This window comes from Gymnodraco acuticeps, unplaced genomic scaffold (assembly GCF_902827175.1).
Source record: "Gymnodraco acuticeps unplaced genomic scaffold, fGymAcu1.1, whole genome shotgun sequence".
Taxonomy (NCBI): Eukaryota; Metazoa; Chordata; class Actinopteri; order Perciformes; family Bathydraconidae; genus Gymnodraco; species Gymnodraco acuticeps.
In genome coordinates, this window is record NW_022990097.1 from 23,776 (window position 1) to 36,326 (window position 12,551).

The following is a 12,551-nucleotide window of genomic DNA, read 5'->3' on the forward strand; positions in this document are numbered from 1 at the left end:
CTTGAAAAGTTGAACTTTTCTCAACTTTCGAAGCGAGCAATGGAGGCAAAGCGACGGAACCACAATGGAGTTCGGCAAAGCGTGACGTCACCCCATTCAAAGTGGAGCACGCAACGCTGCCGTGTGGACGTACCGTAACAGTGGCTGTATTAGGAGCATCAATGGAAACTTGCTGATATCTAATAGTTCATGGTAACTTCCATCAATACATGGTTAAATAAAAAATGACTTTTACTGAATAACCTTTTTTTCATTTAACCCTGTTGACCAAGTAAAGTATGCATGCTGATGTATTTTCTAGAAGTCCTTTCTTTATGGTTTAATATGTAATAGTCCCAGCTCTGGCTCAAAGGTCACATAGTAGTTATGTGTCTGTTTCTAAGTCTGGTTTCAGCCTGAATTAATTATGAATTTGGCCTATATTTGGAATTAGGTGCAAGCAAGAAGTCCCAGTTTGTGGAAACAATCCCCTGTCAATCAATAACTAAATTTAAAAAAAAGCAAAGGCACAACCCTTAACTTCTTGAGGTGTTTTAGTGAGGTTTTGCATTGATAAACATCTGTCCATTCCATTATCCATAACTTAGATAGTTGCATTCGGTTGGAGCTAAACATTTTAAAAGAGTTTCCTTACATTTTTTATAATCTGTTCTTTCATTTTTTAGTTAATGGTGCCTGCTTGGTAAAATAAGATAAGCCTTTATTGATCACCAAAGGGGTAATCAAGCTCTTCAAAATCCTAAATCAAGCCTGCAAACTATAATGCTAAATCTACTGAAATCTATTCAATTTAACTTCATTAATGACACACATTCAGTGTCATTAATGTGTGGTTTCAGGTGTGAGAATGTAATAACAGTTCTCAGTGGTGCAGTAAATGTGTGTTTCACAGACACAGGGTCAGACGAGGTCAGTCAGAAAGCCTCTGTGTCCGCAGGCTGAACGAAATTGATGATTGATGATTTAGGGGTTGATTTAAGGTATGTTTTTTATTATGTTCTGTTCAAGTGTGCATGTGTGGCAAGCTTAGAAAAACATCTGTGTTTGATTATGTGATTTCAAGACATGAAAATAGAAAATATTATGAGGGGCCGTACAGGCCGTAATTCATACTGGTTATCTCATGCACATACTATCAAGTTCTTCTGGGTTTTGGCCACACTTGAGAGGCTGGAGGGCAACAGAGGAAGCTTGGACAACTCAGATTCTTTCTTTTGTCTTTATTTTCTGCTCAGCAGTCATTTATAAAGACACTTTTCATCAGATTCTCATCAGGTTGAACACCTTCAAACACAGAGACAAACAAATGTTAGTTCACATGCAAACAAAATCACAAACATATTGTATGCTTCATTGCAATATTTCTAATAATAATAATAATTCTTGCCACGGAGCCCGGCCGGGCCCAGCCCGAAAAGGCAACGTGGGCAACACCTCCGCTTCTCCGTCCCGCGGGCCCACCACCTACGGGAAACATCGATGGGGTCTGGTGCGCTGCCAGAAGGGTGGCAGTGAAAGCGGAGGGTCTCGACGGATCCAGACCCGGGCGACAAAAGCTGGCTTTGGGGACGTGGAACGTCACCTCTCTGGGGGGGGAAGGAGCTGGAGCTTGTGCGGGAGGTGGAGCGTTACCAGTTGGATCTGGTTGGGCTCACCTCTACGCACAGCGTCGGCTCTGGAACCTTACTTCTGGATAGGGGTTGGACTCTATTCTTCTCCGGAGTTGCTCAAGGTGTGAGGCGCCGGGCGGGTGTGGGGATACTCACAAGTCCCCGGTTAGGTGCTTCGTTGTTGGAGTTTACCCCAGTGGACGAGAGGGTCGCCTCCCTACGCCTGCGGGTTATGGGGGGGAAAACTCTGACTGTTGTGTGTGCTTATGCACCCAACAGCAGTTCAGAGTATACGGCCTTCTTGGAGACCCTGGAAAGAGTCCTGTATGGGGCTCCTGAAGGGGACTCTTTAATCTTGCTGGGAGACTTCAACGCACATGTGGGCAATGATGGAGACACTTGGAGGGGCGTGATTGGGAGGAACGGCCCCCCCTGATCTGAACCGGAGTGGTGGTTTGTTACTGGACTTCTGTGCTAGTCATGGATTGGTCATAACAAACACCATGTTCGAACATAAGGATGCTCATAAGTGTACGTGGTACCAGAGCACCCTAGGCAGAAGGTCCATGATCGATTTCGTTATCGTATCATCGGACCTGAGGCCGTATGTTTTGGACACTCGGGGTAAAGAGAGGGGCGGAGTTGTCAACTGATCACCATCTGGTGGTGAGTTGGGGTCGAGTGGCCGGGGGAAGCCTCTGGATAGACCTGGTAAGCCCAAACGTGTAGTTCGGGTGAACTGGGAACGTCTGGAGGAGGCCCAAGTTCAGGAGGCCTTCAACTCACACCTCCGGCGGAGCTTTTCGGGCATTCCTGTGGAGGTTGGGGACATTGAACCAGAGTGGTCGGTGTTCAAAGCCTCTATTGCCGAAGCCGCGGCGGGGAGCTATGGTCTCAAGGTCCTAGGTGCCTCAAGGGGCGGTAACCCTCGAACCTCCTGGTGGACACCGGTGGTCAGGGAAGCCATCCGACTGAAGAAGGAGGCCTTCAGGGATTTGTTATCCCGGGGGACTCCCGAGGCAGTTTGCAAGGTACCGACAGGCCCGAAGGGCAGCAGCCTCATCCGTGGCCGAGGCAAAGCAGCGGGTGTGGGAGAAGTTCGGAGAAGACATGGAGAAGGACTTTCGGGCGGCACCAAAGTTGTTCTGGAAAACTGTCCGACACCTCAGGAGGGGGAAGCAGGGAACCATCCAAGCTGTGTACAGTAAGGATGGGACGTTGTTGACCTTAACTGATGGAGTGTTAGGGGGCGTTGGAAGGAACACTTTGAGGAACTCCTGAACCCGACAACTCCGCCCTCTATGTTAGAGGCAGAGCTGGAGTATGACGGGGGATCAACACCAATCTCCCGGGGGGAGGTCACTGAGGTCGTCAAACAACTCCACAGTGGCAAAGCCCCGGGGGGGGATGAGATCCGCCCGGAAATGCTGAAGGCTCTGGGTGTTGAGGGACTGTCATGGTTGACACGTCTCATCAACGTTGCGTGGAAGTCGGAAACAGTACCGAAGGAGTGGCAGACCGGGGTGGTGGTTCCCCTTTTTAAAAAGGGGGATCAGAGGGTGTGTGCCAATCCGGTCTACATGTGTTTTGTAGACTTGGAGAAGGCATATGACCGAGTTCCCAGGGAGTTACTGTGGGAAGTGCTGCGGGAGTATGGGGTGAGGGGGTCTCTACTCAGGGCCATCCAATCTCTGTACTCCAAAGCGAGAGCTGTGTCCGGGTCCTCGGCAGTAAGTCGGACCCATATCCGGTGAGGGTTGGCCTCCGCCAGGGCTGCGCTTTGTCACCAATCCTGTTTGTAATATACATGGATCGGATTTCGAGGCGTAGTCATGGGGGAGGGGGTCTGCAGTTCGGTGGACTAAGGATTGCACCACTGCTTTTTGCAGATGATGTGGTTCTAATGGCTTCATCGGTCTGCGACCTTCAGCACTCACTGGATCGGTTCGCAACCGAGTGTGAAGCGGCTGGGATGAGGATCAGCACCTCCAAATCTGAGGCCATGGTTCTCAGCAGGAAACCGATGGACTGTCCACTTCAAGTAGGGAATGAGTCCTTACCCCAAGTGAAGGAGTTCAAGTATCTCGGGGTCTTGTTCTCGAGTGAGGGAACAATGGAGCGTGAGATGGGCCGGAGAATCGGGAGCAGCGGGAGCGGTACTGCAGTCGCTTTACCGCACCGTTGTGACGAAAAGGGAGCTGAGCCAGAAGGCAAAGCTCTCTGTCTACCGGGCCATTTTCGTTCCTACCCTCACCTATGGTCATGAAGGATGGGTCATGACCGAAAGAACGAGATCGCGGATACAAGCGGCCGAGATGGGTTTTCTCCGCAGGGTGGCTGGTGTCTCCCTTAGGGATAAGGTGAGAAGTTCGGTCATCAGGGAGGGACTCGGAGTTGAGCCGCTCCTCCTTCGCGTCGAAAGGAGCCAGTTGAGGTGGTTCGGGCACCTAGTTAGGATGCCACCTGGGCGCCTTCCTAGGGAGGTGTTCCAGGCACGTCCAGCTGGGAAGAGACCAAGGGGTAGACCTAGGACCAGGTGGAGGGATTATATCTCTTCGCTGGCCTGGGAGCGCCTTGGGATCCCCCAGTCAGAGCTGGTTGATGTCGCCAGGGAAAAGAAAGTTTGGGGCTCTCTGCTGGAACTGCTACCCCCGCGACCCGACCACGGATAAGCGGGAGAAGATGGATGGATGGATGGATAATAATAATTCAGTCACATTCCATTTTCAGGGTATTATAATTCAAATGATAAATTGTGAGTTATTCTACAAAACATCATTAACTTAAATGAATTAATAAGAAAGTCTCTTTCTCTACTTGAAACCAATTAACCCAGAAAACCTCACTGAACATCTGCGCTGTCTAAAAATATACAACAAAACGGAGCGCACACAAACCACGCTGCGTAAAAGCCGTCGATTGCGCAACATCACTCTCACACAATAAGGCAACAGATCAAGAACGCAAAATGCAATAAACAACGGAGAAACATACCAGTGGCGTCTCTGGAGCCTCACACACACTGTCGCCAACTTCTCCCTCCGTGGCTTTGGGAACAAAAGACCGGCCATCATAATTCCTGCCCCTTTTGTTGCTGTGTCACCGGAAGCAGCATTAATATTTTTTAATAACAGCTCGCTTATCATTAAGAAAAGTAGACTACGCTATTCAAAATAAAACGAATACCCCCTTGGAATTTAACAATACTATCACAATAATAACCTAAACGAAAATACATACAAATAATTATTTATCCGTCTGTTTTTCTCAGATATTATTATTTTTCTTTCAATATTGACTTTCGTCTCGACACATACATTCCCCTTTTACATACGTATATGTTCACTCTTACACACGTATATATTTACACTCATAAATAATATATGCATGTCTGAAGACAAGATATGTATGCAAGAGAAGAATGCATGTATGTGTGAGAGAAAGTATAGTGGAAACGGAAGGAGTACATGTTGAAATGGAAGGCAGGTCATTATCGCGCTGTGATTGGCTCAGAAGGTCGAGTGGGGCGGGCTCATGTTCAGAACTTCTGATGACACTGTTGGACTCGGTACTAGTTTGACTGCTACAAAAAATAAAATGAATTACTTTTACGGTGTACTTTGTGAGTAGTCTGTCAGAGTCCCCTCCATAGTACATAATGCATGTTTTCTGCTATCTTTGATGAATGATAAAAAGACAATTTTACCATTAGTTCTTAATGATATTGATACTGCTGGACTCAGTAGTCTCACACCTACTACCACAATACAATGTAGCCTACTTCTAGTGTGTTTTTTGTTGTTGAAATCCTCTGTCAATCTCCCCTCCTTAGAACAAAATCAAGCCACTTCTGCTAAGTTTGATGAAGGAAAAAATGACTGGACTCAGTACTAGTGAAACTACTCCCACAAATACTATGAAGTACTTTTACTGTGTACCTTTTGAGTAATCCTCTGTCAATGTCCTCTCTACTATTTTGAATATGCGTTAAAACACCTTTCTTCATGAGACTTATATTGTTGGACAGAGTATTGCACACCTGTGCAATAATCATGCTGTCTAATCAGCATCTTGATATGCCATACCTGTGAGGTGGGATGGATTATCTCGGCAAAGGAGAAGTGCTCACTATCACAGATCTTTTCAGATTTGTGAACAATATTTGAGAGAAATGGTTATTTTGTGTATATAGAAAATGTTTTAGATCTTTGAGTTCATCTCATGAAAAATGGGAGCAAAAACAAAAGTGTTACATTTATATTTTTGTTCAGTGTATTCACAGCCCTTAATAACGTTCATTTTCTGGGCTCAATGTGTGCCTTGGCCGTTTTCTTTGTGATCGCTAAATTCACCTTGTTTCCCCTTGTTTATAATATCACCGTTCCAAGCAAACGAGTTGTTTTGAAATCACTTCTGCGAGCTCCCCCCCCGCTCCAATAGGCGCATTCACACCACAGTACTTTTCCCACAAAGGTTCATGAGAACTTAGTTCATGAGAACTCTTTAGTTCTCATGAACTAAGTACAGATCGCGTTCACACCGGAATAAGTTCCTGGGGAAGGATTTGGCAAATGAAGCCGCTGACGTCATTTCTTCTTCTTCTGCTTTGGGTTTACTGGCAGGCCGCAAACACTTCACGGCGTATACTGCCACCCGAAGTCCCCGGCCGGAAGTCCCCGGAGTTGGGGACTGGCGAGTAAATCGCCAGAACGCCGACACCTCCTCATCTCCACCGCTCCCATGTTTTATTTTGTGTTGCCATAAGTTAGTCTCTCTGCATTTCTGCGCTGGGCTAATGCTAATAATGCTAATGCGAGGATAATAAAATGGTGGCTTCACAAAACGTTTTGGGAGTTTTACGGGGCGTGGTTTGCAATCCGCCCAGCCAATCAGACATAGGAACCTTTTTCTCCCACGAAAGTACCTGCTCTCTAGCAGGGATGGAAAAGGGGGTACAAAGGCTCTTTTTGGTGTGAACGTGACATTTCGGGACTATATCGGAACTAAAGTGGGGAAAAAGTAAGGTAAAAAGCAAAAATGCCTCGCAGACGCTATTCCGTTTACTTTTTTAATAAAGAAAAGATAAACGGATTCATCTCCCTCCATCATGTTGATTTGAATCAGAAGTTCTGAACATGAGCCCGCCCCGCTCGACCTTCTGAGCCAATCACAGCGCGATAATGACCTGCCTTCCGTTTCAACCATACTCCTTCCGTTTCCACTATACTTTCTCTCACACATACATGCATTCTTCTCTTGCATACATATATTCTCTTCAGACATGCATATATTATTATAATATTAAATGTAAACATTGAATGAATGTGCATGAGAGCAAAATGTATAAATATGAGCGTTAAAATATATGAATATGAGAACAAAATGTACATGTGTGAGTGAAACATTTATAAATATGTGAGTGACAATGTATGAATGTGTGCATTGAAATATGATAATATGAGAGCAGAATGTGTGAGTGTAAATATATACGTGTGTGAGAGAGAAAATGTATGTTTGTAAAAGGAGAATGTATGTGTGTGAGAGGACCAGTATGAATTACGGCCTATACGGTCCCTCATAAAATATTGCATCACTTTTGCCCTTGAATTAAAGGACTGTTATGTCGAAGGGAACATTATGTGTGTATAAAGCGTTTGAACATGCTAAGTTGGTGTGACACTGAATGTGTGTCATTATGGTTGCCCAGGTCTCCTCATCGTTTCGATGTTAATAACTTGCGCTAGAGCTACGATGTGAGGGTCTAAGGACAGAGGGTGTCGTTTTCTCATACTGATATTCTGCACAAACTGTGCTGTTGTATTTACTGTAAAGTGTCTCTACTGTAGGGTATTTTTATTATATGTACAGCACTTTGGCTCGACCAAAAATCGTTGAAAAATGTGCTATATAAATAAAACTTGATTTGATTAGAGCTAGAGATTGGCCTGATGCAGACTGCGCTCTGATGCTTCAGTGTGTTCTCACAGGAAGAGCACAGTCCGCATATTCCTCTTTATCTCTGGAAGATAGCACTAGCTATATTAAAATAAAATCGGCGGTGCTTAGAGCATATGAACTGGTGCCAGAGGCCTATCGACAGCGTTTTAGGTCCTTTGAGCAAAAACAAGGTCAAACATATGTGGAGATGGCGAGGGATTTGTCTGTTCATGACATTAAGGATTTTGGGAGATGGCCCTGTGGGCCATCTAAGCTAATTTACAGATGGCCTTGAGCCCAATAGAGATTGCCCTGAAAAATGCGCGCGGACGAAATGACGCACGAAGGGTTTGGGGGGCCTCCCCCTAGAACATTTAGATTTTTGCAGGTCTTAGATGCTGTCTGGTGAATTCTCTAGACTGAATTATAAGATGAACCACCACAATATTATATTGTACAATTTCAATTGTATTCTTCATTTCACTTGTTTGTTTGTTCTTGTTTGTGTTTGCTGGCTTGCATGCCCTGCATAGCTATAAGAAAAGTTGTTGGTGAAGACACTTTCCATCTGATGAAGGCAAATGCCTTCCCAGATGTAAAAAAGTAGAAAACATTACATTCAGTTATAACTGCCAAAACAAACATTATTTACACTATTATGGCCCATGTTAAAAATGTTTGTAATGTTATCTACTGTAAGTTGGTCGAACGAATGCCTCCTCATCCGGAAGCTGACCGAGCAGACCCGAGCAGCAGTCGAGAGGAGCCGAGCGCATCCGCGAAGCACACAAAATGGCGACGTCAGAGTTCCCGTTAGCCGGCAAATCTAAATCTCTTCGGTCAAAATGTCCAGTCAAAATAATTTCCATTTAGCGCAATACCGCTTTAGTTCAGACAGACAAGAAGAGTATGTGACAGACAAGAAGAGTATGTGACAGACAAGAATAGTCAATTCTAATGTCTAACACTTAATGTGGAGAAAGAGATGTCCTGTATGGGTTGATTGTGCGTTGATCTGTTGGTAATGCCTCGGGGTTCCGGTGGGCATGTAAACAAATGCATAATGCTGCGCTATACTTTGTGGCCTCACCCTGTTGCATAGCGACACTTATTGTTTAGGTGTCTTTTAATAAGCAGGTAGTCCTATCATTAGCTAGAACTAGCTGGATCTGATCGATATGGACATAAACGCGAGTGAAGTCTAATCTGACGGGAGAGAGAGAGATCAGCTGCTGCTGACGAGTCGACACACAGCTCTGCATGATCACCTGCAGCGGTGAGCGGACAAAACACACACTTCAGGTTAGAATATCACACGTAGCTATTTTAATTACCTCTCAAACTACCTAAACTAGTTATAGATATGTTTAGTTTTACTGTCGGGTCACTCATTACTGGATCCGCGAGCTGCATGATACTGGCATAATAGATTGCCCGATCGGGCAACCAGCAGGTGAGGCTTCATTGCCCGAGCTAAATACTAGATGGCCCCGGGCCATCGGGCAGTCCTTAATGTCGAGCCCTATTTTAAGCGTTGGTTAACTGCTCTTGACATCGCTTATTTTGACGATTTGTGTGACCTAATGATTTTGGAGCAGTTCAGAAATGTTCTTCCTGATCACATTGATATGAACATATCTCACTGAACGAAAGGTCACTTCTGCTGCTGAGGTTGCTGTGGCAGCCGATCAGTTTGTGTTGCTCCATAAGAGTAATTTCAGAGAGCGTTATGTGTTTCCCAGTGGTTTTGGTGAGAGAGGTAATGGTTCTGCTGCTGTTTCGTCTGAGACACGTTCAAAGCCAGCAGGTTTTTTGAACTCCGACTTTGGAAATGTGAATCACTGTAACTATTGTCATGAGGAAGGACATTGGAAGGCATAATGTACTGTTCTAGGGGCTAGGAACTGGAGAGTGAGAAGTGATGTTAGGCCTGCTGCATTCACTGCCCCGGTAAAACGCTGTTTTGATTCTGAGGTGCCTACATTTCACGCCTGTAACCCCAATGTTTTGGCATTGTTTGCCCCTTTCATTAGAGATGTATTTGTTTCATTGGTCAATGGTGGTGTGAAAGTTCCAATAAAAATCTTGAGGGACACCTGATCCTATGATTCCTTCGTCGTAAAATCTGTCTTGCCTTTGTCTGATGAGACTGACACTGTGACTGTGTTCTGAGTCGTGGGATAGGATTGAAGGTTCACCCCGTTCCTATTCATAGGGTTTATCTTGACTGTGACCTTGTTAAGAGCGAAGTAGCTGTCGCGGTGCGTCCAGCTTTGCCTTTCATAGGGGTACATTTTGTGTTGGGTAATGGCTTGGCCTGTAGCAGAGTTTGGAATGACACTCCTCCTGTACCTGTCGTCACTTGTGGTTTGGCTGGTTCTGTATCTGTGAAGAGCTCCAAGGTGGGTCCAGAGGTCACTTAGTCCTGCAAGAGCGCATGTGTTGTGGCTGAATCAGATCCTGAGTTGTCTCTGGACGGCGGCTCTGCCGTGGTCATGGGGGTCCCATCTCTGTCAGAGCCTTCCTTGTCTCTGTCTCGCAGTGGGGTTTTCCAGGGTCATTGCTGTGACCATTCTTTGCACAGGGGTATTGAACATGTTTTGCCTGTTGCTGAGTTGAAGAGTGCTGCTGTTTCCCATTCTACTGGGAGTCGGGTCGGCCGTTTGAACGTTGGATGATTTCTGGCTGTATGTGATTGGTAAAGGCTGGACTGGAACTATTGTGACATTAATATATTGACTTTCATACTGTCTTGTTAAATCTTTCTCGCTCTGCCCATCTTTTTAAAGTGTGCTTCTCAGGTACCTGGGTTGCTAAAGATGTGGCTGGTTGTTGAAGACGGGGATTGCTGTCTGAAGGTGGTATATCACAATTATGGTTCTTTAAGATAGGGTGCCATAGATATATTTTTTGTTTTCTATTACTGTTTTTTGTTTGTGTTTTTGTTTGGGATGGGGTTGGTTTGTTATGCCGGTGGTCCTAGGGACACCGACTTTAAGGGGGTGTGACGACCCCTGCTTTACTGTCTCCTGTGGTATGGGTATGGCCCTTTAATGTTCTCCCTCTGTTTGTGTCAGGACTGATTGAGGACACCTGGCTGCTGGCACCGGAGGATTGAAAGGCCTGAGCCAGAGTTTCAATCTCTCTCCCCGCAGAGGACCTGTTCTGGGAGAGCAGCCACGTCGCTAATTATTTTGTCTTGCCTTTTTGTTTGGCTTTGGTCACGTTGAGTTTTGTTAAAATAAACATCTTTCATATATATATTCTTGTCCGTTCCATGCGTTTGTTATGGCTAAGAGCCAGGCCATTACAGTTGTGGTTTCAGATGTGAGAATGTGATAATAGTTCTCAGTAAATGCCAAAAAAGGTGTGTTTCACAGACACAGGTTCAGACGAGGTCAGTCAGAAAGCCTCAAAATGTATCCTTGTCCGATTTAGGGGTTGATTTAGGGTATGTTTTTTATTATGTTCTGTTCAAGTGTGCATGTGTAGCAAGCTTAGAAAAACATCTGTGTTCGATTATGTGTTTTGAAGACATGAAAATAGAGAATATTGCATCACTTTTGCCCTTGATTTAAAGGACTGTTATGTCGACGGGAACATTATGTGTGTATAAAGTGTTGGAATATGCTAAGTTGGTGTGACGTTCTCTAGCCTAAGTTATTATCCCAGACTCATCCTGGTCTGTGTCAAAAGCAGTGTGAGTAAAAGACTGAAAAGAAACCTCCCTTCAGAGACAGATGCTTTCCAGTTCTATCTATTGAACTGTAGATAATGTAAATGGCAATGTCATCATTTCATTATTTTTACACTGTAAATCCTAATATTTAAGTGGCATTTCCAAACGTTATTTTATGAAGTACATCTGCTGTTAACGAGCTCCCTGGTTACCAAACAGTCACAAGGACACACAGTGTGGTTGTGAGAAATAACAAGCACTTCTGCCACACACACATAAATCAGGTGTATAACTACTTTACAATCATTTGACACAGAACCATTGCATGATGGGTAAGAGGCCCAGTGGGAACATGGTGTGCTGGGCCCTTTGGAGGGGGAGTTTTTCCTTATCCATATCAAGGGTTGCATTCTCTGCAGTGTGTTATTCCCCATGAGACAAATTCGATATTGACCTATAGAAGTACAATTGACTTGGCCTGCCCGAACTGTTACATGTTTGCACAATAATCACAATTGGAGCCTTGCACTGCACTGCAGCTTGTTAAAGTTTGAGAGCATTAAAGGTCCCGTATTATACTGTTTTTCATCAATATATTACAGGTCTCAGATATATTACAAACATGTCTCTGAAGTGTTTGGCTCCAAACACCAAACATTACATTACATTGCATTTAGCTGACGCTTTTATCCAAAGCGACTTACAATAAGTGCGTTCGACCAACAAAATACAAACTTGAAGAAAACAGAATCATATAAGTACATCAGGTTTCATAGAGCCAAAACATTTCAAGTGCTACTCAACTGGCTTTAGATAAGCCAGTCCTTTATTAGTATATAAGTGCTTTGTTAGTAATTATATCGCTCGAAGTGGAGTCGAAAGAGATGAGTTTTCAGTCTGCGCCGGAAGATGTGCAAGCTTTCATCATTAAGTAAACAGATCATTGCAGCATCCCATAATCCCCTCTGTTTCAGCCCTGTTTCAAAAGTGCTGATTCTCTGTCTGTTACTTTAGATGAAAATAAGGAGCCCCTCCCCACACCCCTCTGAGAGACATTTGGTTACAAAGAACACAATGGTGCTCTAGGAGGAGATTCAGGTACCATTGTGTATTGTCCGAGTCAGGGTCCTTTTTATTTTACTGTAACTTTGGAAGTTGTGTTACCAATGCTTACTGTTTATTTGATAACCATTTGGTAATGCAATTAATAAAAACAACAAGGTTTGGGTTCGTTCTTCAGATGACTGTGACGTTAACGTGTAAGTTCAATAATGAACTCCAGCTCAACCAACCATATTGTAATATCTAAGTAATCATCTTGAAAT